Source organism: Triturus cristatus, chromosome 3_2, assembly GCF_964204655.1.
Source record: "Triturus cristatus chromosome 3_2, aTriCri1.1, whole genome shotgun sequence".
NCBI lineage: Eukaryota > Metazoa > Chordata > Amphibia > Caudata > Salamandridae > Triturus > Triturus cristatus.
Window position 1 is genome coordinate 282671200 of NC_140584.1, and position 27715 is coordinate 282698914.

At 44.3% G+C, this 27715-nt stretch overlaps 1 protein-coding gene across 2 annotated transcripts in view; it reads left to right on the forward strand.

The window, feature by feature from the left end:
* Nucleotides 1-27715, forward strand: part of TRNAU1AP (tRNA selenocysteine 1 associated protein 1) — a 203773-nt gene that overhangs the window by 152056 nt on the left and 24002 nt on the right. The window lies entirely within an intron of this gene.

Consider the following 27715-nt stretch of genomic DNA (forward strand, 5'->3'; position numbering starts at 1 on the left):
TACATATCACATGGCGAATAACATCGACATGATATAAAACCAAATGTTTCTTATTGATTCTAAAAAAAAAAACTCCTGCCAAGAACTAACAACATAGGAACATACTAGCTGTCTTAAAAAGGAATTTTTTGAGTAGCAAGTGCTTCTTTTACAAATACAATTGTCTGAAAGTCCGTTCTAATGCAGCTACACGTCGCTGTTATATTGGCCTCAGCGTTCTATTTAACTAAATTGCCTCTAATTAATTCTGAGATCACCTACTAACAAACTAGCAACATAAAAACATACTAAGGAACTTAAGAGCATTTGTAAATAAACTAAAGCAGGTCTTGCTTGCTGAAAGTGTTAGCCACTTAACAGATGTAAATCATTGCTGTAAAAACACAGTAATGTATCGCAAAATATGATAAAATGCATAGTACCTTGTGAAGAAAAGTTATCACAGGAACAGGGGCCCTACTCATCCACCTTTTGTCGAGCCTGGGGTGCCCCCGTATCCAATGTAATAGATTTAATCTGAATCTTGTCAATAAAAAATGATGGTGAGATATTTTGACTGTGACTAGGTAGGGCTCTAGAGATGGGCACGTTTTTAATAATAGATGGGCCCGGACAGAAGATTTACTGAGTTCTCTTACCTTCCTTTCTGACTCCATAATTGAGAGAAAGTTCATTTCACAAAAATCGCGTCTCTCTTTATGATGTCCATCGGATTTTCCAATAACTGTGGGCGTCCCGCTCAACCATTACTTCCATGATGTACTTGAGCCACGGGATATGAACCGCCCTACCTAAAGTCATAGAGTTACTTTTTACTACCGATTCAGATCTTAATCCAGGCTAATCCAAATCCTCACCCATCTCAATAAAGGAGTGAGGGCTAATTGGTCAGAGATATACCCCATATCCAATTTTTTATAGTAAGTAAGTAAAGAGCTTATAAAGCGTGCGAATGCCTAGGTGTCTTGGCGCTGGAGGAAGCAAGAAGGTGCAAAAGTCAGGAGGCGCTTGGTCGCTATTGGGAAGGGAAAAGCCAGGTTTTAACCTGGCTCCTGAACTGGGACCTGGAAGATGAGAGCCTAATATTGAGTGGAAGTTCAATCCAGATCTTAAATGCAATAAAAGAGACATCTGCTTCACCATCTGATCTTCTTAATTCTAGGGACGTGGACCAGAGCTTTATTGGCAGATCTTAACATCCGGCAGAGGGCATGCCATTGGAATAATTTGTAGTAGCCGTTAGGCCCCCCCTCCCCCCCCCAATCCCCCCCCCCCTTCCCCTCACCCTCCCCATATAGGGCTTTATGAACCGGGCATAGTGCCTTAAACTCAGTTCCCTGCTTAAGTGGAAGCCAATGTAGATTTCTAATGGCACCAGAAATGTGTCTATATTTTGGAATGTTTAGCAGGGTACGTGCAGCCGCATTCTGTAGGGATTGAAGTTTAGACAGCTGGTGTTTGTCAACGCCTAGGTACAGGGCGTTACAATAGCCTAGGCGGGAAAGAATAAGAGCCTCCACAACTGCGGTATAGAGGAGAAATGGGACCGCTATCAACTATCTTAAGAATTTATTTTCCACAGTTTGCAGATCCATAGTATCCTTATAGCCCCAGATAGCACTCCTGTAGCTGGCAATAGATATACCCTTTGCTTGGTAAACCTTAATGAGAGCTGGAACAGGCTTCACTCCCAGTCTTTTTGCAAAGTCAGAGATCGCAGCTACAGCTTTTGACAATAAATTCCTTTTAGTCTTCCTTTGGGGGACCCATGAGCCCCGCTCATCGCAAAGGACTTACAAATAAGGAAAAGTGGACACCATAGATATTTCAGTGCCTCCTCCAAAACATTTTTTCAGACATTTGTTTCTGGGGCCAACAACCATGGTGTAGGATTTAGCTATGTGGTTACTTAAATCTAGCGAGCCCATGAAGGCTATTAAACAGTTCAGCAGCTGCTGCAAACCCACGGCAGTTCTGGCAATCAAAACTGCGTAATCTGCATGTGACAGCATGGGTATCAACCGAGTTCCAGCCCGGAGTATATCCTTGCAAGCTGCACATAGAGTGGGGCACAAATTATTACTATATAGAGTGAATAAGATTGGAGCCAAAATGCAGCCTTGTCTTACCCTAATCCATGTTTGAGGGATCTGACAGGCTCCCATCCTGGTTGTATCTCACTACCGCTGCCAGGTTCGAGTGAAGATCATGCAAAAAAGTTACTAAGTTATGATCCATTCCCATATTAAACAACAAACACCAGAGTTTGGATCTGTTAACTTGGTCAAACGCTGATGTTAAGCCCATCAATGCTAAGTGTAATGTGCCTCTCTCCACCATTGTATATTTTCTAATAATTAGTTGCAGATTTATGCATAGCTCTAACGTGCTTTTCCCCAGCCTGAACCCATATTGTAAGTTGGAAATAACGTTATGATCCAGCCATTCCGTTAATCTAGAGAGGATCACTTTCCCCATGAACTTTACTGACGCGTCTATTAGGGAGATTGGACAATAACATCTTGGGTCTGATCTTAAGCCCTTCTTAAAGACTGGGATAATTATGGACCTAGACCTAGACAATGGGAGACCTTTTCTGGACACTGCAGTGAAAACACGAGCTAAGATTTTGGCCCAAGTTGGCGGGTCCATTTATTTTTTTATATAAGTCTGCAGGGACCCCGTCCCTTTATCTTTGCATTGGCCTCGAACACCTCCCATTTGGAAAAAGTCAGGGCATATTCACCCCTAGCGGGAACTAGATCTGGGTTGAGGCTCTTCTAACACATTATAAGGAGGGCCAGCAGCAAGACTGCCTGCCGGGCTCAGGTGCACACATCTGTGTGTGATATACAACCTTTCGTAATTTTAACATAAACACTTAGAAAATATTCTTTCAAACAATACTTTTATCTTGTATTCACTTTGTGAGCCATGCTATATCAGCCATGGAAATACATATAGCAAAATCACTATATACAAATACAAAACACATGAAATTAACAATTCTTTAGTGATCTTTTGCCATCACAACATTTTACATATCACGGATGACTTAAGCCCAATGCATTTCGGGACTAAAGAGTCCCTTCTTCAGGGGTAAAACATAAAATTAACGAAACATTGTTATACAATGTACATTGATGCAGAACAGTAATCAGCAATTCCCATGTGAAGTGTGTGATCCGAGTTGAAAAAAAGTACGTCACCAGTATCGTGCTAAGGACACTTGTTGAAAAATATCTACCGTGTGAAAATGTGAATGGTGAAACAGGCATTAATCAAAGCAAATAATATGAGGCAAGAGAAAGGAGTGAAAAAGAACCAGTTTCAAGAAGAATTGTGCTCACTCGGTGTATATCTGATTCTAAGATTCAACAAATAGAATCTGAACTGTCTTAAATATCGCTGTGAAAAGAATTCAATAATGTCCTCGATAAGCTAATGACAGGTTTCCAACATTCAATGGCAAGTAAAATCTAAATAACCCATACCTTCTGGTAGAAGCGATATGTCACAGGAAGCTATCTCTGGCAATTCTAGCAGTGTTTATATCTGTAATATAATGGAGACAGTAAATTACTGCCCCTCTGTTATGACCACAGAGTGCAGAGAATAAAACCAACTGCCCACCGGGCTTCTTACTCTATGTGCTCGTCCCTTTTCACAAAGCTGCGCCCCTAAACCAAAGAGAGAAACCGTGAGCGTCACTCGTTTCACTTTTACCAGGCGAAGGTAAAAGAAGCCACTTACAACCCGCGTAGAAAACAACTAGAAGCCAAGCTTACCGATCTCCTCCTCTTTACTCACTTCCACAACCTGGCATGTTTGATTCAAAGACTCCGCCATACTCCTGATAACGAGCGAGACCGAATAACGTGACTAGGGAACGTACCTACGTCATTATCAGCACCTTGTCATCGCAACTGAAAGTATATTGCTATCCACTTAAAAAATGAGAAATGGCTCTTTATTACAAAATCTATTATCCAAATCTGAAGAAATAAAACCCGCTCCACTTTGTTCCGCGATGAATTGCAATTAAATTTCATACTTATTGGATAGTTCAATGGCGCCCATCTTGAAACCGTATACGCGAAGATGCTAACCTATGGACATCCAAGGCTACTTAGAACCGTATAGCTCATGCATCTAGTTAAACCATTATTAAAGTTAATTCTTGCCAGAGCTACCAGGGCTTTTTTATATATTTTTCTTCTTAGAGTTATCTGATGCCTACCTCTGGGATTTTGCTTTAGTGCCTTCAGTAAATTCTGGTGGGCCTTTGAGCAACTGTGACCAAACCATCTTCCCCATCTAATTTGTTCTCTGTACATTGATTGCGACCTGACCGCATATCCTATTAAAGGCAGTCAAAACATCCTCATCATTAGTGCTCCCATTTACAAAGGCACTAATGTCATGTCCACATTCAATATAGATATTACTGAGGAATCAGGTACAACTTTGTTTCATTTTAATCTTCAAGCCTGGTCCTTAGAGGTAACGTCAGAGTTCCTCGGCCCAGCTATCAAACTATCAGCGATCCCCTATATCCCATTCCAACTCCATGAATAAAGGGTTATGATAGCTGAACTAGCTCCATTTAGTCTCGAAGTGTGTTACATGTGGGACGAGGGCAACCGATAATAAAACGTGATCAATCATTGAGTTACAGCCTCTCCCACTGACAGTTGAAATATCTCCACCCTTTGTCTCATCATTAATGCACTGCTAGTTACTAACAGCAATAATGCTCCCAAGCAAGTCTCCCTGCAGAGTGTGCTCAAAATGTACAGTATCTCAACTTTCAAGACAAATCATCGTATGTAAAACAACCCATTCAACATAATTTAATGTCAAAATAGCCTAAAATGATAACTGAATAAACTGATTTCTGTTTTTCAGCATATAGGTCAAGAAACGATTTTAGGCTTAGCAAGTGATCTGTGGTATCGGCCCACACAAAAGAATTATAAAACATTTACAACCGGTAGGCTCGGGATTTTCTTAAAATCAAACTGAACCTCCAACAGGTTACCAGAAACTGTCTCAATTAAAAGGGGTATTCATGATATCAGAAACACAAAAAAGGTGATGGAAGGAATGCTTGCAGTTTGTCTAACCACTGGCCATCGCTCGAGGTAGCATCCCAACCCATTGTTCTTTTGTTTTCCATGGCACCTCAGTTTGGACCTATCAAAATGCAGATCAGTCTTGACCCTGCTACTCATGGGAACAGTCAAGCCTGAACTGGCAGACCAGATCCTCCCAGACCGTAAGAAAGCACCCCAGGACCGGTTTTGGGGTTTCACTTTTCATCAACTCTAGGTGAGACTTAGAGAGCGCGAACATATCAGCGAACTGTGTTGTACATTTTCAGACGTGCTTTTAATTAAGTTTTAAGCAGTAAGAAAAGTACTTTTAATTGTTTTTAATACTGTGTTCCTTTTAATAGCCCCTGCGTATTTTGCACATGTAAAGTTTGATGTGAAGTAGCAAGCTTACCGTTCTTTTGCCCGCCCCGGTTCATCCCGGCTGTGTGCCGTTTGTTGTGGAGGGCGTGGCAGAACGTAATAGGGCACATTACTTCCGGGCTGGGCGGCAGTGGCGGGGCTTCCGCCGGACTGCCTTTAAGTTACCAATGTGTTCGCGACCGCGCAGAGACACTCTAGGTGAGACTTAGAGAGCGCGAACATATCAGCGAACTGTGTTGTACATTTTCAGACGTGCTTTTAATTAAGTTTTAAGCAGTAAGAAAAGTACTTTTAATTGTTTTTAATACTGTGTTCCTTTTAATAGCCCCTGCGTATTTTGCACATGTAAAGTTTGATGTGAAGTCGCAAGCTTACCGTTCTTTTGCCCGCCCCGGTCCATCCCGGCTGTGTGCCGTTTGTTGTGGAGGGCGTGGCAGAACGTAATCGGGCACATTACTTCCGGTGCTGGGCGGCAGAGGCAGGGCTTCCGCCGGACTGCCTTTAAGTTACCAATGTGTTCGCGACTGCGCCGCGGACGCGCGCCGCTGGCGCGCCTAAGGCAAGCCCGTCTGCGCCCGTCCGCGCCCGACCGGGACCTAGGGCCATAAACCCTGAAACAACGACACCTATAACAAGGGTACACTATTCCAAAAATGAATTACTGGCTCTACGAACTATGGCTAACATTACTTGTAGTCATACCACTAATGTGGAAAACATGGAGCCCGTATGCGCACACTGTAATGAGAGACTGCTACATAGAGTGCCTTCACATATAAAAGCGACAACTCAACTTGCCCTCTTAAACTGCAGGTCGCTAATCAAACATAAATATGAGATAGGTGATCTCATTACGGATAAACGCATTGATGTCCTATTCTTAACAGAGACCTGGCTCAATGAACATGCAATGCCAGACATTAAAGATGCTGTCCCCAAGCAATATCGGATAGTTAGACAGGATAGAGAGGGCCAAAGAGGAGGAGGGATCGCCATTATTTATAGAGAGAACATATCCTGTGAAATCCAACCAGCAGGTTTAGAAAAATGCGAAGCTCTCTTTTTCACCCTATCCACTGAAATAGGTAATACCTTGACTGGGTTCCTCATATACCGCCCCCCGGGCCAGTCAAATCAGTTCGTAGCCAGTTTGGAGGAAAAGATAGTACACCCAGCGCTGAGGCATAATAAATTGCTGGTTCTTGGAGACCTAAATTTACATTTTGACGATACGGAAAACAAAGAAATAAACGATATCTGCAAAGATATGTTGACTCTGAAGCTAACTCAGAAAGTAGAATCTCATACTCACCAAGGAGGCCACATATTAGACCCTATCTTTACCAATTCGAAGGAGATCGAAATAGGAGTACCCTGGCCGGTACCATGGTCAGATCATTTCATGGTCCCGTTTACGATGCCAGTACACAGAATGAGAGCGCTACCCGCGAAGGAGACAATCACTACTAGAAAGTGGAAAAATGTTGACTCCTCATCCTTTGAACACGCATTGAAGGCAACGATGCCTACGCTAGACAATAATATGGATCTAGCGAATGAGCAGTTTGAGACCTGGATTTCAGGGGCTTTAGACAAAGCTGCTCCTTGGAGCACTAGAACCCCTCAGAGAATAAAAACCACGGCACCTTGGTTTAACGAAGAACTCCGCACGGCTAAAAAAGGATGTAAAAAAACAGAACGAGCCTGGAGGAAAACCTATTGTACTATGTCCAAAGATAAATACAATAAGGAATTAAAAGCCTACCACGCATTAATAAAGAAAACTAGACGTGATTTCTATACGGACAAAATTGACAGTGCAGAAAACTCCCATAAGGAATTATTCGCTATATTAAAATCACTCAAAAACAAGGATGAGGAAGAAGTAATAACCTCCTCCAAAGAGATCTGCAATAAAATAGCAGGTTTTTTTGCTGACAAAGTCACTAAGATATATGAGTCATTCCCGACTGAGGCCCAAATGGGAGGTAATCAACACCTCTGCAGCCCGGAGGAGTTTATGGGAACGACACTAAATGAATTTACAATACTGGAAAGGGAGGAATTGATAGTCACGATTAAGGGAATAAAATCAGGATCCCCCCGTGACCCAGCAAGGCCTGATAGAATAATGATGGGAATCAATACGATCCTACCATATATTTCTGAACTCATCCACTACTCCTTCAAGACTGGGATAGTTCCTTTAAGCTGGAAAAGGGCCATTGTCAAACCGCTGAGGAAGAAACCCTCGTTGGACTTCTCCGTATTGGAGAACTTGCGTCCCATCTCACTATTACCTCTGACGGCAAAGATAGCAGAAAAAATCGTTAATAAACAGCTAACACATGGATGCTAACGCAATCCTTCATCCCTCGCAGTCAGGTTTTAGAAAGGCACACTCCACGGAATCAGCCTTGCTGATGGCTACCGAGACCCTTAGAAAATTTGCGGATGAGGGGAAGACAGCTGCGCTCATCCTGTTGGATTTGAGCGCAGCTTTTGACACTGTCTCACATCCCCTACTATTACAAAGACTAGAGGCGTGTGGCATACGGAGATGTGCCCTTCAGTGGCTGACTTCTTTCTTAGCCCAACGGAGTTTTCAAGTAGCACAACTCTCACACATATCTGACAGCCATCCTCTAAAACAGGGAGTCCCTCAGGGCTCTACTCTAAGCCCAACCCTGTTTAACATATATGTGGGACCTCTGGCTTAATGTGTACAAAAGCATGAGGTATCGATTGTATCCTACGCTGACGATACCCAACTAATTGTGCTATTATCTCAAAATAGAGATCAGGCTGCTATTCGTTTTTCTGAATGCCTAGAAGAAGTGGCAGTCTGGATGAATGACCACTGCCTCAAACTGAATGGAAACAAAACAGAGGTATTAGTAGTCGGAAAAACACCTAACATCTGGTCCTCGGCTTGGTGGCCAGACACATTAGGACAGGTCCCTCTCCCTAAAGAAGAAGTGAAGAATCTCGGTATCTGGGTCGACTCCAAATTATCTTTCGACAGCCAGATACGGAAAGTTGCTGTAAAGTGCTATGGAGCAATGAAAACACTGAGGAAAGTCATTGACCTGCTCCCTGTAAAAGCCAGGAGAACGGTAGTCCATGCTGTAATTACTTCCCAATTAGACTATGGCAATGTATTGTATCTGGGGGCCTCCAAGAGAGGACTCATGAAACTACAGAGAATACAAAATGCAGCCGCCCGCCTAGTCCTCAGCCTCCCTAGGAGAACTAATACTAGAAAAGCTTTGGCTACCCTACACTGGCTACCCATAGAAAAGAGAATCCTGTTCAAGGCTATGTGTTATGTACACCGCATTCTGACAGGTAAAAGCCCCCTTTACCTCAAGTCATTGGTGTCAAGATACACCCCAGGTCGGGATCTACGATCTAGGGATATGGCCTTACTGACTATCCCGAGAATTTTCAGAGCCAGAATGGGAGCCCGCTCCTTTAGGTACCTGGCGGCAAAACTATGGAATACGCTACCTATAACCATGAGAACTGAACCTAGCGAACGCGCTTTTCGCAGTCAACTGAAGACATGCCTATTTCTGAATAAAAACCTCTGAGCGATTGTTCAGTCTCTTTTTTAATCTATTCGTCTCGATGTCTCAGCGCGGGGACACACCGAAAGGTATAACCATGCGCTCTATAAATGAATAAATAAATAAATCAACCAGGCCAGCATGAATCCAGTGACACAGTCAGCATGGGACCCACTTCTGGGCATACCCATGTCACTTAGGGCGGTACTTGAAAAACACAAAAGATGAGAGGAAGAATGCTTGCAATTTGTCTAACCACTGGCGATCGCTCGGGGATGCTTGTTTTCCAATACAGGGGGTACCTGGCCTGGCAGTTCGGGCTGGGCTGTTGCAAAAACAACAGTTGATGGACAGAATGCAGAACAATGTCATACATTCACCCCAGTACAGATATCTGGGCCTAAATCCATCGTTTTTTGCTCACCATGACATTCCAGTTTGAACCCAGCCATATGCAAATCAGTCATGACCCTGTGTCTCATGGGAAGTAGGGTCAAGGCATATGGTCGAGTCCACACTGGAATGGCGGGGCGAGCAAAATAACAACAGATTAAACCTATATCTGTGACTGGCGTGAATGTTTGTCCAACATTCCGTCCATCATCTTTATCTGTGACTGGCGTGAATGTTTGTCCAACATTCCGTCCATCATCTTTCTGTGTTGCATTTTCACCCTAAGTGGGAAGGGTATGCCCAGACGTGGGTCCCTTGCTCGCTACTCTGGTTTCCAGCTAGCCTGGCTGATGACCCTGAAACCGGTCCTAGGATGCATGTTTTCTGGTCCAGGGAGGGCCTGGCAGTTAAGCCTGGACTGTTCCCATGGGAGCAGGGTCAAGGCTGATTTGGATAAGGATGGGTCCAAACTGGAATGGCGTGACAAGCAAAATAACGATGGATTAAACCCAGATCTGTATTTGGGGTGAATGTTTAACAATGTTCAACATTCTATCCATCATCTTTTTCTGGGTTTTTTTTTTTGGGGGGGGGGGGGGGGGGGTGCATGATATCTCCACTAAAACTAGAGTAAGTAAGGTCCCTTTGGCTCTTCTAGAATTTGAGGGTATGGCAGGCTCAAAGTAAGACTGAAACCAGTCCATATAAAACTAATTGTCCCTATCCCAAGTCTCCTGTAGGCCTACAATGTGATGGTCCATCTCAAAGAAAACAGTTAGTTATGGATTCCTTACCTTAGAATTACCCCCAGGGGTCAGTCTGGATCCGGAAAATATTTTGTCAGGAGTACCCCTGCGCGTCGGAAGGTGGCGTCGGTTGACTACACGTCCGTTGTTGTGGTCGCCAGGATAACGTCGCGGTACCTACATAGACACCGTCCTCGCGCGCAGACGTCAGTTCTTTCTTTTTCCGCGCCAGCAAGTGCAGATCCGTTTTTGAGTCTTCATCCGACTCCTGGTGCACGAGGGATGCCCGGTTTCAAGGCATGCTGTTCCTGTACTCAACTGATGTCGGTGACGGATCCGCACCGCGTGTGTCTCTTCTGCCTGGAGTGCGACCACGACCCCCAAGTCGTGCTCCGACTGTCGAACCATGGCCCGAAGTCTTTGCGCAAGGTCCCAGTCGCGTGGGAGGTCGAGGGACCAATCGCGGAGTCATCATCACTCCTCTTCTAAGTCTCCGCACTCTGGGTCAGGTAAGTTGAAGCGTAAGTAGAAGTCGAAGAAGCATTGTCGCTCTTTGACTTCCCCTCGCCCGTCGGCCGAGGCGACACAGGGTGCGGGTGGTGCCCCTTCCGCGGCTCCATGTGCGAAGCCTTCAGGGTCGACTCCGGCCTTCTCTCCCGTCCTGGGACCGGGAGCGACCCCTGCCCAGCTGCGTCAAAGTGATGCACGCCATCTTTGGGCAGCCCCACTCCGTCTGCGCCCCTTTGGGACCAGCGGGCTCAGTTCGGGGCCCTAGGCAGCTCCGGCCTCAGCACCGCAGGGCCCCCTTGGATCCAGGCCTGGATCCGGATCGGCGCAGGTCGACCTTGTGCAGGAATACCAAGGTCCAGGGATCCCAGTTCCAGAGGAAATTACCGAATTTATATATAACTTATATCTCGCGGAGGTTGACTCGAGACACTGGACCTCTATGGTCTCAAAAAAGAGTACATGCATTAAGTTATGAGTCAATTCACTCCTTCTTGATTTGGTTTTAAAATGAAGAAAATCAGTATAGATTAATAAATCCAAATTATTATTTTATTTTGTTCAAAGGAAAAAGTTCTGTTTCAGGTAATCCAATCATTCAGGATTGTATCCTATATTTATTTCTTTCTTCACATTTCAAACAAGGCGAACAGTCATATTTGAAGAAGAAGTGAACAGCCAACAGCCGACACGTGTTTCACCCAATGGCTCAATATCGGGCCAGGGCTTTTTCAAGGCTGAAAGATGATATTTGTGAGGCGGTATTAGATGGATTAAGATCTCAGAATCATCCAATGACACCCAGTGGTGTGTGAATAAAGCAACCGTGATATACAAGACCGAAATAGTGACACTGCAAAAGTGCTCAAAGGGATGTGAAGGGGAAGAAAAGAGAAGAATACTCCCATTATTCAAATAAAAGAAAGGATTATTATTTTCTCAGATGCAACAGTAATGAGGGCACTGGGTGATAGGTTTGTTTTTACATATAAAGAAAATATCGAATTCAAGGAATAGGCAACCTGAGTGACAATTTAGTATTTATAGATATGCTTATAAGATCAGATGATGTTAATACATGCTTTCAAACTTAAAAGAGGGGTTAATTATATCATTCTCGTGATTAAGCTAGTTTGATCATGCTTCAGTAAGGCAGGTGCGACAATTTATAACACATATGTCAGATCAATTATATACCTTAATGTTCAAGGATGCAACATAGCATATTAGCTTCGCGTTTCACTGTTCAGAGAAGCTGCACAATACAATAGGTCAAATGTCTACGCCGGAGTGAAACGAGAAAGAAAAAAGAGAGAAAGAGGAGAAATGAGTATAGATGCCAACAGGATTGCTCAGATTACGTTCATTTAATACGTTATACTAGGGGTGTCAAGCCAGAGAAAAAGAGAACAGGACCAAGGTGACAATATATTTCCGATTCATTCTAAGTCAAAAAGGTATACATTGTGCGGGTAAATTTATACTTATTTTGCACAAGTAATATTGAGTACTTGAGAGGCTAGTGTTTAGCACTTAGCGTAATAGTAACTCACACTCTAGTAGAAGGAGATTATCATACGTTCCCTGATCTCATAGGGCAAGACATTCAAGGCTCTACAGGAAATTTGATACGTTGTTTTGAATAAATAGAAAGGTAACGGCATAAAGAATGTTATACTCTATGTTCTACTTTTCTTAGGCCGTTATTTATACCGGGCACTGAATCGTGAAACGGGTCCGTATCGCTACGAGTCAAAACCGTTATCGATGGTTCAAGAAAGAGGCGGTCTTAGAGTCACTTAGAGTTGTATTCCCAGGATAATTCCAAACGCTGTTCTTCCCACTGTAGTGTTTGCGTTATGGTCCGCGGCCATCTTTAAAAAGGCTACAAAGTCCGATCACGTGTCTGCATAGAGAGCGCCATCTTAGAATGTGTTATTTTAATATAACGTTCCCCCGTAATCTATTTAAAGAGAACATTGAGGATTCGATTTTTACTTTAGTTATTGACAAGTTCTCTTTTTATGTTTTTTTATATCAAAATCCAGGACAAAAAAGATTTAAACGTATTTCAGACATCTACAACTGTACCATGGGCACGTGTTTTCAAAGGCCCAATATGCTGCACTAGAAACGATATACAAGTCATGATCTGTGGGTCCAACAGATATGTTACGGCCCGAAAAATCATTATATTATTTTATATATATAATGTATTAAAGGAAGCAATCTTTCTTTCAAAGTAGATTGGTTAATTATCAAGCCGTCAAATAACTCCTAGGTCATAGCCAGCTTAGATCCAGGTTTATTACATAAAATATATTTTCTATATCAGTAATTGATATTTGTTAAGTTCATATTTTAGGGGTCTCGGATAAGAGTAATATTCTTTCTATATTTCAATTTAGTGATCAGTATTGATGACTCTAGAGGTTTGTCATACGCATTTTACGAGGGAGGAGAGCTACTGAGACTAGATAATAATGGGTGCTGTCCCTCTCATATCGTTGTAGTCTTCAAAATATAAGAAAAGATTAATGCAGGGCGATATGCGGTAGACATCGATTGGACAAAGCTAACAGACTCAAAAAGGTGTACACAATGTAATATTTGTGCAGAGTATGTAACTAATTGAAAAAAGGAAAGTATGAGATGAGCATAACAAACGAAACAGAAAAAAGAGAAAGAGCCATAAAAATAGAAAATTCTTTAGAAACATAGATGGTTCAAAAGAAATACGTCACAAACATAGCATTTCTTCGATTTTCTTATAGAAACAGTACTAGTTCAGGCACCCCAGAAATGATTTCTTCTCTGGGTGTGCTTGCATTCCGCTCCTTCTGGTGGCCTCTCACACCAACCAGTCTCATAATAGTTCGTGGCGTAGGGCATCTTGACATATTGAACAAAGTTCTTGATGATTTCGAGGAAGATATTATTCAAAGGAAAAACCGCAAATTTAGACGGGATATGACCGATTACCAACTAGGGAGAGTCTATACTTTTGCAAAAAAATATGACAATATCACCCCGACTACGGCTCCAACCCAAGCAAGCAGCTCATCAGAAATTATTCAATCTTCCGATGCAGATTCTATAGAAAACCCAGAGGACGGTACAAGTGTGAGGCCAAAAGTAAATTTTCGCGAGGAAGTGCGCAGACACCGTCTGGGCAATGCACAAGACAATCGAACCCGGCCACCAAGTACAAAAATTATAAAACCAAGTATTGTGGGAGTAAAAACGCGAGCACGAAGCAAGGAACTGACAAAACCAGTACCTTCAGAACAGAAATAACTCCTAGTAACTTGGTGGTCAATCTCTCAAATAGGATCTTGACTGAAACTCATCATCAAATTTTAAATAAAGGTCTATCATTCTGTCCTACAGCAAGTTGGGATCTGGCACAGACAAAAATTGACCTATTTAAATTCACAAGAAGGTTAAAACTTCATTCCTTCTTTACTGATGAAACCCAAAGAAGAAGACAAGAAAGTCACCCTGTCATTACAAGTCAGCTTTCGGTAAAAGATCTGGAGGATATCAATTTGCTGACACATCTGTCTACAGATGGTGCCACGGATGGTCTGGAATCTCTGACAACAACAGCAGAGGAATTGGATATAGATATCTTTCATTGTAAAACCACATCGCTCAAGAGAAAATCAAAATTTACACCAATACTACATGCAGGCAACACAATAGACACCTTTTTTTCTGCCGTTAACAAAGACCTAGAACTCGAACATCACAAATACCAGTCCAAACAAAAATACTTTCCTCAAAACCAAGTACTGTTGGAGCTTAAAAATGATCCATCTTTAATCATAAAGGAGGCAGATAAAAGTGGAAATGTTGTCCTTTTGGGTACAGTAGACTATCTCCAAGAAGCGGAACGCCAATTGAGGGACCATGCTTGCTATACAAAACTTAACACCAATCCAACTAAGGAAATACAAGAAAACCTGGATATTCTGCTGAATAAATGGTATGAAAAAGGCCTACTGACATTAGAAGAAAAATAACTCTTATCTATAGAAAGTCCAGTTTCTCCTACTCTGTATCTCTTGCCAAAAGTTCATAAATCAGGTACACCCCCAAAAGGAAGACCTATTATTGCGGGAATTTACTCTATATGCTCCCGGATAGGGGCATATATTGATGAGGAATTACAGCCGTTCATGAGAGATCTTCCCGTTTATACGAGACACTAAAGATGTTCTCCTGAAACTAAATAATATCACATGGCAATCAGACTATCTACTTTCCTCTATAGATGTTGTCAGTCTGTACATGTCTATTAGACATCCGGATGGTATAGCAGCAGTAAGAAAATGTCTACAAGGCAGATCTGTCCATTTCACGGCAAGAAACAATATGATTTTGGAATTTTTGGAGTTCTGTCTACATAACAACTACTTTCTCTTTAATGGAGATTATTATTTACAAATGCATGGTACAGCGATGGGGGCCAAATTTGCTCCCCCATATGCCTGTATATTCATGGGAGAAGTAGAACGCCATTGGATCTGGAATGACAACAAGAATAATTTCTCCGACAATATAGTTATGTGGGGCAGATATATTGATGATATGGCAAGGATCTGAGACTCGTTTACAAGATTTCATCCAGACTTTGACCCCCAACCAATGGGGCATCAACATAACATATACCATATCTAAAAAAGAAATTGAGTTTTTGGATTTAAGCATTTATGTTGAAGATAACATTTTACAGACAAAGATCCATAGAAAGAGTACTGCCGCCAATTCTATTCTACATGCATCAAGTAGCCATCCCCAGCATACTATCAAGAACATTCCATCAGGAGAATATCGCAGGGCTCAAATTAATTGCAGTTCAGATAAAATCTTTGATACAAAATCAAAAGAGATCACAACAAGACTCACACAGAGAGGATATAATAACGCTGTCTTAGAGACACACAACAACATGTTTCCCAATTGGAACGAAACAACCTTTTGCTAAATAGGACAAAAAATAGGAAACAATCTACTATAAGATTTCTTACTCATTTCAGCAACGGTCATCACTATATACGTAAGATCCTGAAAAAACATTGGAACCTGTTGACACTCAATCCAACAGTAAGAGATGCAGTTAAAGATCAACCTCAACATAGCTTCATGAGAAGTAAAAATCTTCGTGATTCCTTGTGCCCATCATTTTTTCAAACTCAACATAAGACCATGACTTTCTTACAGAAACCAATTGGCTTTTACACCTGTGCAAACTGTTCAGTATGTAAATTGGGAAATGCAAAAATTCAGAACATCATGATAAGTGGTCAGTGCTTCCAGATCAAAGACTTTATAAACTGTGAAAGCAAGAACGTGATCTATCTAATCACCTGTCCATGTGGATAACCCTATATAGGGAGTATGATTCGTCCACTCAAAATGCGGATACAGGAACATTATCGGAACATTCATAAATCTGATGAAAGACAACCCTTGGTAGAAAACTTGGTAACACACTACCAACATAATCGCAATTTTGTTTTCTGTGGTCTGGAAAAAGTAAAACAACATGAGAGAGGAGGCAATTTGGGACGGCGACTACGGCAGAAAGAAAGTGCCTTTATCATACGCTATGGGACCGTGGAAACAGGTCTAAATAAAGATCATGAATGGCATCACTGGCTGTAAGATGCCCTACGCCACGAACTATTATGAGACTGGTTGGTGTGAGAGACCACCAGAAGGAGCGGAATGCAAGCACACCCAGAGAAGAACTCATTTCTGGGGTGCCTGAACTAGTACTGTTTCTATAAGAAAATAGAAGAAATGCTATGTTTGTGACGTATTTCTTTTGAACCATCTATGTTTCTAAAGAATTTTCTATTTTTATGGCTCATTCTCTTTTTTCTGTTTAGTTTGTTATTTATCTCATACTTTCCTTTTTTTCAATTAGTTACATACTCTGCACAAATATTACATTGTGTACACCTTTTTGAGTCTGTTAGCTTTGTCCAATCGATGTCTACCGCATATCGCCCTGCAGCACTGCATTAATCTTTTCCTATATTATGAAGACTACAACGATATGAGAGGGACAGCACCCATTATTATCTAGTCTCAGTAGCCCTCCTCCCTCGTAAAATGCGTATGACAAACCTCTAGAATCATCAATACTGATCACTAAAATGAAATATAGAAAGAATATTACTCTTATCCGAGACCCCTAAAATATGAACTTAACAAATAGCAATTACTGATATAGAAAATATATTTTATGTAATAAACCGGGATCTAAGCCGGCTATGACCTAGGAGTTATTTGACGGATTGATAATTAACCAATCTATTTTGATAGAAAGATAGCTTCCTTTAATACATTATATATATAAAATAATATAATGATTTTTCGGGCCGTAACATATCTGTTGGACCCACATATCATGACTTGTATATCGTTTCTACTGCAGCATATTGGGCCTTTGAAAACACGTGCCCGTGGTACAGTTGTAGATGTCTAAAATACGTTGAAATCTTTTTTGTCCTGGATTTTGATATAAAAAAACATAAAAAGAGAACTTGTCAATAACTAAAGTAAAACTCGAATCCTCAATGTTCTCTTTAAATAAATGACGGGGGAACGTTATATTAAAATAACACATTCTAAGATGGCGCTCTATACGGCGCGCATATACTATTCTGAATGCTGCAAACACGTGTTCGGACTTTGTAGCCTTTTTAAAGATGGCCGCGGATCACAACGCAAACACTTCAGTGGGAAGAACAGCGTTTGGAATTATCCCGGGACTACGAGTCTCGTAATAAGTAAGTGACTATAAGACCGCCTCTTTCTTGAGCCATCGATAACGGTTTTGACACTGGTTTCCTCACACATCCAAGAACAAAAATACAAGTAGATTTATTGACATGGGCCTCCTATTAGCTAAAAGGGAGGTGACGAGACTCTGGAAGTCAAAAGCGGGCCCCACGCACGGGAGGTGGGTCAGGGAGCTGCAGAAATGGGCAGCGAGCGAAAGCACGCTCCGATACCAATTAGCAACCCGCAAGGCGGATGACAGGGCGCTAGAGGCGGCCGCGGCATAGGAGGGACTGGTGCAAGCCCTGCGAAATAGTATGCTGGAGGAGGACGAGGCGCCGTCCGAGCCCGAAGGGGCCCCCCGGAGCAATCCAGCCACACAAACACAGTGAATAGTTATGTACTTCTGAATGGTACCCAGTTTACAAGTGAGAGCCGGGAAAAGTCGCAGTTGCGGGAGTGAGCACGGGAGGTGGGGAGGGAGGGAGGGGAACGGGGAATGGGATGGGGGAGGGGCAGTGTTGGGGGCGAGGGACGGGGAGGGGGGGAGAAACTCTAAAGCAGAACGTAGTCACCCTATCTTGTTAGCAGCAAAAGTAAAGCTCAAATTACAGTTCAGTCTGATGATCCCTGACTATCGCTGCCCGGCCTCCGGGATGTGGGCTCATGAGCTGTGTACGGCTGTCTGAATGGCCACAGGATATGTGGCATTGGTATCAGTGATGCAGGCAAAGTAATAATGTATGCTGCTGCTATTATTGTTCTGCAATAAAAACGGTTTTACAAAAAAAAAAAAAATAACGGTTTTGACTCGTAACGATACAGACCCGTTTCACGATTCAGTGCCAGGTATAAATAACGGCCTAAGAAAAGTAGAACATAGAGTATAACATTCTTTATGCAGTTACCTTTCTATTTATTCAAAACAACGTATCAAATTTCCTGTAGAGCCTTGAATGTTTTGCCCTATGAGTTCATGGAACGTATGATAATCTCCTTCTACTAGAGTGTGAGTTACTATTACGCTAAGTGCTAAACACTAGCCTCTCAAGTACTCAATATTACTTATGCAAAATAAGTATAAATTTACCCGCACAATGTATACCTTTTTGACTTAGAATGAATCGGAAATATATTGTCACCTTGGTCCTGTTCTCTTTTTCTCTGGCTTGACACCCCTAGTATAACGTATTAAATGAACGTAATCTGAGCAATCCTGTTGGCATCTATACTCATTTCTCCTCTTTCTCTCTTTTTTCTTTCTCGTTTCACTCCGGCGTAGACATTTGACCTATTGTATTGTGCAGCTTCTCTGAACAGTGAAACGCGAAGCTAATATGCTATGTTGCATCCTTGAACATTAAGGTATATAATTGATCTGACATATGTGTTATAAATTGTCGCACCTGCCTTATTGAAGCATGATCAAACTAGCTTAATCACGGGAATGATATAATTAACCCCTCTTTTAAGTTTGAAAGCATGTATTAACATCATCTGATCTTATAAGCATATCTATGAATACTAAATTGTCACTAAGGTTGCCTATTCCTTGAATTCGATATTTTCTTTATATGTAAAAACAAAACTATCACCCAGTGCCCTCATTACTGTTGCATCTGCGAAAATAATAATCCTTTCTTTTATTTGAATAATGGGAGTATTCTTCTCTTTTCTTCCCCTTCACATCCCTTTGAGCACTTTTGCAGTGTCACTATTTCGGTCTTGTAAATCACGGTTGCTTTATTCACACACCACTGGGTGTCATTGGATTATTCTGAGATCTTAATCCATATAATACCGCCTCACAAATATCTTCTTTCAGCCTTGAAAAAGCCCTGGCCCGATATTGAGCCATGGGTGAAACACGTGTCGGCTGTTGGCTGTTCACTTCTGCTTCAAATATGACTGTTCACCTTGTTTGAAATGTGAAGAAAGAAAGAAATATAGGATACAATCCTGAATGATTGGATTACCTGAAACAGAACTTTTTCGTTTGAACAAAATAAAATAATAATTTGGACTTATTAATCTATACTGATTTTCTTCATTTTAAAACCAAATCAAGAAGGCGTGAATTGACTCATAACTTAATGCAGGTCGACCTTGTGACAGTTCCATCAGCGCCAACTTCACCGGCACCACATCTGCAGCCGACGCCAGCTGGAACCCCAGCCGGCGTCGACCCCGGCTTCCACCCCGACATGGACATGGAGCCGGACCGTCGTCCGCCGACACCGGATCTGGCGCCGATGAATACTTTTGTCCCTGTGTTTCCACCCTGGCCATTTTCAGCCAGTTTGGCAGCCAGAGGAGGGTGAGAAAGACTGGGAGGGGTCTGGGGACCCTTTGACAGACCAGTTGGAGTACAATCCAGACTGGAGAGAAGAATTGGGGGATGCCAGTGGTCTGGATACCTCACCAGACCTAGACATGTTGTCTCCTTCTACCGTGGCTATGGAGGAGGGAGCGTCATACGCAGTGGTGTTGCTTACAGCGGCCGAGGCTCTCCACCTTGTGCTACCTACGGTGGCAGTCAGGACTAACCTCCTGACAGAGGTCCTTTAACCGGCAGCGAGCTCTTCGGAGCCCCTGCTGCCATTCAATGAATCCCTCACGGACATCTTTTTGGGCACGTGGTCCAGGCCCAACACAGGGGCTCCTGTGGACAGGATGATTGCCAGACGCCACTGCCCCGGGCAACCCCACTTTCCTCTCCCACCACCCCATCCCTGAGAGCTTAGTGGTTCAAGCCCCTACTTCTAAAGGCGCCTTCCCTACCGCACCACCGTAAAGGGAATCCAAAAAGCTGGACCACCTTGGGAAGAAGATGTTTTCTTCTGCCAACTTGGGACTGCGGTTGGTAAACACTGCATATCTGTTGGGCCGTTACACCCACTCTGTGTGGGATACAGTGGCACAGGTGCTGCCTCAGTGCCCCGAGGAGTCCCGGGCCATACTCTCCCGTGCAGTTGCCGAGGGGAAAGACGCTGCGAAGTTTACCATCTGCTGTGGGCTGGATACTGCTGACGCACTTGGCAGGATTTCAATGTCAGTAGCCCTTCAACGTGACGCCTGGTTGCGATCAACTGTTTTTTCCGGGGATGTCCAATCCACCCTTATGGACATGCCCTTTGATGGCCGTCGCCTTTTCGGAGACAAGGAAGACAACGCCCTGGAGCGCTTAAAGGACTCTCGGGCTACAGCCAGGTCCTTGGGCCTCTCCACCATCCGCCCTGCACAGTCTGCCTTTCGTGGCTACGGAAGGGTTGCCCCACTACGTCCCGCTCAGAGCCACAGGCTGGCGCAAGCTATTCAGCCCCAGCTCGGCTGGGAGACGTGGGAACCACTGGCGTAGATCTAGGGGCCAGCGGGCGGGCCAGTCCACTACAGCCCCCTCTGCAGCAGCCTCTAAACCTTTCTAGTCCTACCTTTCAGGGTCACCAAACGCCAGTGGGCGGCTGGATCCGCCATCACCTCCCCCGCTGGCGCACCATCACGTCAGACTGGTGGGTTTTACAAATAGTTCGAAGAGGCTACTCCATCCCCTTCGAGACTACTCCTCCCTCCATGCCACCTGGCCCTTCTCCAACAGGAAGTTTCGGCACTCTTGGCCAGGGGTGCCATTGAGCGCGTTCCTGCCCCAGAAGTAGGTCATGGTTGCTTTTTCCACCACTTTCTGGTTCCCAAGAAGGAACGTCAACCGCTTCCTCCGGAAGGAGAAGTTCAAGATGTTGGCGCTCGCTCAGGTCTTGTCTGCCCTAGACCTGGAGACTGGATGGTAGCGTTGGACTTGCAGGACACTTACTTTCACATCCCCATCCTGCCGGCCGACCGGCGTTAGCTGCGGTTCACGGTAGGCCACGAGCACTTTCAGTTTACCGTGCTCCCCTTTGGCCTTACCAGTGCCCCTTGTTTGTTCACGAAAGTGATGGCAGTGGTCGCAGCTCATCTGTGCAGATCAGGGGTTCAAGTCTTCCCCCTATCTCGACGACTGGCTTTTGAAGGCGGGCTCGCCCCAGGCTGTCGTCTCCCACCTCCAGACTACGGCCGGCCGACTTGCATTCGCTGGGGTTCTCCATCAAAGTGCCGAAGTCGCACCTGATCCCCTCTCAGAAGCTCCTCTTCATCGGAGCGGTTCTGGACATGACTGAGTTTCGGGTTTATCCTCCCGAACAGCGAATCCGGGATATTCAGGCTATGATTCTGATCTTTCAGCCTCTGTCCTGGGTTTCGGTCAGGATGACCCTGAGGCTGCTGGGCCTCATGGCTTCCTGCATCCTGCTGATAGATCATGCCAGGTGGCATATGCGGGCTCTGCAGTGGGACCTGAAGTTCCAGTGGGCGCAGCATCAGGGGAATCTGTCCGATTGCGTCCAGATCTCGGAGGGCACTGCACGACAATGGCAGTGGTGGCTCACAAACCAGGATTGGGTCAACGGCAGATCCCTCTCCCTTCCCCAACCAGAACACACAGTGGTGACAGATGCATCCCATCTGGGTTGAGGCAGCCACATGGGACAGGCGGAGATCAGAGGCCTCTGGTCTCCGGCGGAGTCCCGGCTCCACATCAACTTTCTGGAGCTTCGGGTGATCCAGCTTGCACTCAAAGCCTTCCTTCCCTCTATCCGGGGAAGAGTAGCGCAGGTGTTCACGGACAACACCACCGCCATGTGGTACTGCAACAAACAAGGCGGGGTGGAATCGTGCACCCTATGTCAGGAGGCCCTTCGCCTCTGGACTTGGCTGGAACATCAGGGCATATCCCTGGTGGTTCAACACTTGGCAGGTTCTCTGGCCGGACGAACTCAGCCGCAGGTGCATGATGAATTACGAATGGCGTCTTCACTCGGAGGTGGTGCAAGGTCTCTTTCAGCAGTGGGGAGAGCCTTGGTTAGATCTATTCACCACTGAAAACGCGCAATGTCTGCAATTTTGTGTGTTGAAATTTCCAAGGCGGCACTCACTAGGCAACGCTTTTCATCACGAGTGGAGTTGCACTCTTCTATATGCCTTTCCGCCTATACCACTTCTGCCCAGAGTGCTGTAGAAGATCAAGTGCGACCGGGCCCAAGTCATTCTTTCGGCTCCGGATTGGGCACGAAGAATCTGGTATCCCGAGTTACTCAAAATGGCCATTGATCCTCTGATATCAGACTGCCTCTTGGGGAGGATCTTCTGTCGCAGCAGCAGGGGACAGTCCTCTACCCGAACCTGTCCAGCCTCCACCTCCTTGCGTGGAGATTAAGCGGCGGCAGTTGACGTTGTTTGACCTGCCTCTCCGAAGTCTGTGATGTAATCTTGGCAGCTGGACGTCCCTCCACTAAAATGGAATACGCCTAAATATGGAATAAATTTGTGGCATGGTACACAGCAAAGGCTGTGGATCCCCTTTCTGCCCCTCTTTCTGAGGTTCTCTTGTTCCTCTTATCTTTGGCCCAGCAGGGCTCTGCTCTGGGCACTCTTAAGGGCTATCTCTCGGCCATTTCAGCCTTACTCAGGCTCCCTGATCAGCCTTCTCTTTTCAAGTCCCCTGTTGTAAATAGATTTCTTAAGGGCATTACTCACCTCTTTCCTCCTGTTCCTTTCGTAATGCCCCAGTGGGACTAGAACTTGGTTCTGACATATCTTACGTGCACTCCCTTTGAGCCACTACATAACTGTCCTCTAAGACTTCTCACATTGAAAACTGCTTTTCTGATGGCCATCACCTCTGCACACATGGTGAGTGAGCTGCAAGCTCTGTCTTCCAAGCCTCTCTTTCTGTCTGTCCATCCGGACAAGGTCATCCTTAGAACGCAACCATCCTCCAGGACTTTCTGGTGTGAACTTGGTTCGCAGACCTACCTCCGGGGTTGGTATTGCTGGGGTATCTATTCTAAGGTAAGGAATTTATAACTAACTGTTACTTTCAGATGAACAAGTTACTTACCTTCAGTAAATATATCTGTAAGAAACATAGGTTAGTTATAGATTTCTTACCGCCCCACCAATCCTCCCCGTTCTGCGAACTGACTTCTAGGGTTAAAGACATCCTTTCAGGGCCCTAGTTTTGTGCACCAGTGGTCAGTGTCTTGCATGGCTCTGTGCTTCTGGCGTGGAAAGTCATGTACAGAACTGACGTCAGTGCGCAAGGGCGGCATCTATTTAGCTACCGTGACGTCATCCCGGCGACGCCGACGACGGACAAGGAGTCGACTGACGCCACCGTCCGATGCGCAGGGTACTGCTGACGAAAACCTTTCCGGATCCAGTCTGAACCCTGGGGGTAATTCTAAGGTAAGGAATCTATAACTAAAGTATTAATCCACCTCTCATCTTCTCTTTTATTATTTATGTCTGCTATATTCCAGCTAGCTACTTTCAGGGCAAGGCCAGACCTATGTGGTGATCCTCAGTGAGGGACAGCCCTATCTCACACTGCTTTCCCCTGCCTGGGTTAGCATTGTAGGTACAATTTTCAGTAAATCATTGCTATGTAGGCCACAACGATACAATCCTCCTTATCCTCTTTATCTCCTTCTCCCAACCACCCACTCTTCTGGCCATTCTTAAGTGAGAAGAAACCTAATGCCCATCCATCAAGAAGTTATCACACCAGTATTTGTCTTAATGCAGATGTTGGTTCTGCTGCGGCAGCTACGCCATGTTTCAAGGGAGGGACACCCACCAAAATGGCTACTAGCGGGGTAGATTCTGGTGGGAGCTGCAATCTAACGGTGCTCCCATACGACTCCTCCTTTTTTCTCAGCGGAACTTCTTCAGACCTCATGATGTTCGGGTGGCAACTTTAGGGTGCCATGAGACTTGAGGGGAGGGTCCCTCTGCCTCAGACCTCCTTAAGATTTTTCACGCTATACTAGCATGTTGCATAGAGGCAATCCTATGACTTCTGTAATCTTCCTCCGCATCTATGGGCAATGGGCCAGTAGGCTTCGGACATGAAGGATGTGGTATCAAAATTGGGCTGGCTTTATATACTCCATGAGCACTCTGAGCATCAGGGGGCATCTGCCTGCAAACATTTCCAGCTATCATTGATTTCAACTCAACAACTGAGGATTCTGTTGCACCCAACTTTAATTGGAAACCCTCCGGTAAACTAGATGATGTACTTTCAACATTATGTGAGGCTTTAAACAAAGGATCCAAAACAATTTTAACTGCATATTGGATAAATTAACACCTATATGATTGGCGTCAGTAGGGAGTGCCATCAAGTTATTAATTAAATCGTTATCCTTGTGCGGGTCCACAGGCATCATACTGAAGATGTTTCTGGTCTTCAGTCGCTTCTTTTCCTTTTGTGCCCGAACGGGAACTTTTCAGACGTATGAGAATTTGGATTGGCTTCAGAAATGGTGCGTCTTTCTAGCAGGGTTCAGCCACCCAGCGAGTCCCTCTACTCCAGGCTTGGGGGGTATTGTGGCGCCCCCTCCTTGAACCCCGGAAGCCTATTCGTCCCCTTGTGTCCAGAATCAATTAAACTTTTATCTGCCCCAAGCCCCAGTTTTTCTACTGCGCTTTGAATGTCTTCGGTTAACGCCCCCACCACTGATGTAAGATATGAAATATTGGAGGCACCTTTGCAAGGGTCCGAATTAGTATCAATGTTGTCTTTCATTTAGCCATAGTTGATGATTAAGGAAGAGACAAGAGTGGTGGCCCAGCTTCTTCCGGTCGCTGACGGGGACAGGACGGCCTGCTCTTTGCCCGGGCTTTGCCCAGGTGCATCCCGTGCTTCGAGGCCCGTGGAAGTGCTATAAGTGCGAAGCAGTGAGCAAAGGTGCTGACAGTTGAAGGCGTCGCCTCCTGGGCCCCCAAGGTAAACTGGGACACGAAGTCCCACAGATTGCCTTTATCCTCCCATGGAGCTCCTTGAGGGTAAGTGAGATTCTGTCAGTGTTCCTGATTTCCTTGATTAGTTGGCCAGTGGCATGAGGGATGAACTTTTGTTCCGAAATCTGTTTCAAGGAGAAAAACGTTCACTTTGCTAAGCAAAAGGAATTGTAGCAGGCAGTTTATTGAGAGCTTTTAAAGCTAGGATAGTGTCAGTAGAATTCTAGGGATTTAGACCGGTTGAGCAGTTGTAGGGATCATGGTTTATAGCTGAAAAACATTTCTGTACATGTTCTTTCTGATTGTACCTTTGTATAAGCACAGACACTGTATTCAGAGGGCTGTGCTTCAAGTACTACTTAGATAGCCAGGCTTTAATTGAAGTCAAGGCAATCTTTTGGCCTGGTGATGTCATTTCCTGATGTGATTTTTAGATTGATTTGGGTAACGCCCTTGTGCTCGATTACCTTAATGGTCTCAGGAGATGCATGTAGAGGTTGAAAGGTTACTGCAGGTGGGATAGACCCTTTGGGGACTGTGCATGGCACAGCAATGGGGTCAGATCTGGATATCCCCATATGGACACGCTCTGATCTGTTCTGGTAGGAAGCAAACCAATGAAGGATGGTGTCATTAAAACCTTTCTTGGTAAGATATTGAGTATGGTTTGAACATCAATTTAAAGGGTGCAGAGATCCAGTAGAGTGAGGTGGCAATGACTGCTGCTTTTATTGCGTCCCTGGCTTGGAGTGTGCTGCCTACTTTGTGTACTGCTGCTTTAGGTTTTCAGCTTGGACTGGTAGTCTTGAAAGAGGATGCTCTTGTAGATACTACTCTGTGGCAATGACTATTCCTACTAATATTAAGATGGTTGTGCAGGCGAGATGTCTGCATTTGTATAGGTCATTTGGCTGAGCTCCTTCATGTCATAGTGTTCAAAGTAGTATTCATCGATTCTCCAACAGTGTATTGTGAAAGAGCAACACTGCTATAAAGGATACAAATGCAAGACGACATAAAAGTTATACATGATAGTCACTGGTTTACCTGTAGTTTGAGCAGAGGAAACTTCATCTAGACTTGTCGGAAATCCACAGCAGAGTGAAGATCTTTGAATAATGTTTTTGCCTGCTTAAAATAACTTGGAAGCTCACTTTTGGCTCCACCAAGCCCAGGCTTCCACCTGTACAACGCACTAGCACTTCCTCCCCAGTATATTTTGTCCAACAAATGTCTACTCGTCAAAGGTGGGATAGATAGGTCGCCTGGATAAAAGGGGGAAGAATAATGCTTACCATTTGGTGACATCTTCTGTGATGCCCTCCAATAGGAGAGTAACTTCCCTTACTGGTGCATCCTGACTCATTCTTTTAAACATATGTAAAGGTTTAAAGCCATCCTAATCTTAGATGATGGCAAAGAAAGGTATCATGATGGAGATTCCAACCAAATTATGGAACCTGGAAAGATTCTACCAAGATTGGCTAACGCTTGTGATGCCTCGCTTAATTAAGTGAGACAGTTTGTTGTCAGAACAAGCCCCAACCAAGGGAAGCAAACCTCTGACTGTCCTCATTCCTCAGGGTTAAACTCAGAAAAGACAAAGATGTGAAGCTCCTGCCTCTAGAGCAATACAATGCTAAACATCCCTGGGTTCCTAGGAAGAGATTTGAGTGTTACACAGTATCCAGATGAGCGAGGCAATGAAACCACAGAACTTGCTTGGTTTAAGCAAAAATGTACAAGTACATCTGAGGTGAGTAATACTAATCACAGTAAAGTCTTCCAATATGAACAGTCCCCTTTTTGGATTATAAAACACTAAAAATAGCTATTGCTGAGAATGTCTATGGTCCTATCGCATGCCATCATTGACAGGGCTGTACTGTAAAATCACTAAGGACACCACATTGAAAGACCAGAGCTAAACTGACATGGCCCCTTCAGGACAAGATCACAGTGTGGAAAGCTGCTGAGTACACCTTAACCAATCTGTGGGAAGGCTGAGGACAGGAACAATTTAGAAAAGAAGGCAAGAGCAATTTGCCTTTTGGATACACCTGAGAAGGAACAGAGTCTCACTGCATGGCATTTGCCTAGAGCACCTTGCACCTCAGGGGGTGGTACAGCAACTATATGACCTTTGTACCGTATAGGTAATGTAGATAGTCATGGCCTGGATTTAAGTGGGGCTCCATAGGATCCTGGTTCTTAACTGCACTTGCGGAGTGCTTTCCTGTGCTGCGTGTCCTCTGAAGTGATGTTTTTTGCTTTCTGTGTGAATCTCGCCCGTTAGTAACCTGTTTTAGTTTTTACTGTGCCTGAATTTATATAGGTAGCTGTTTTTATCATGTGCCACCTTGGTTGGAAACAGATGTAAAGTATATTT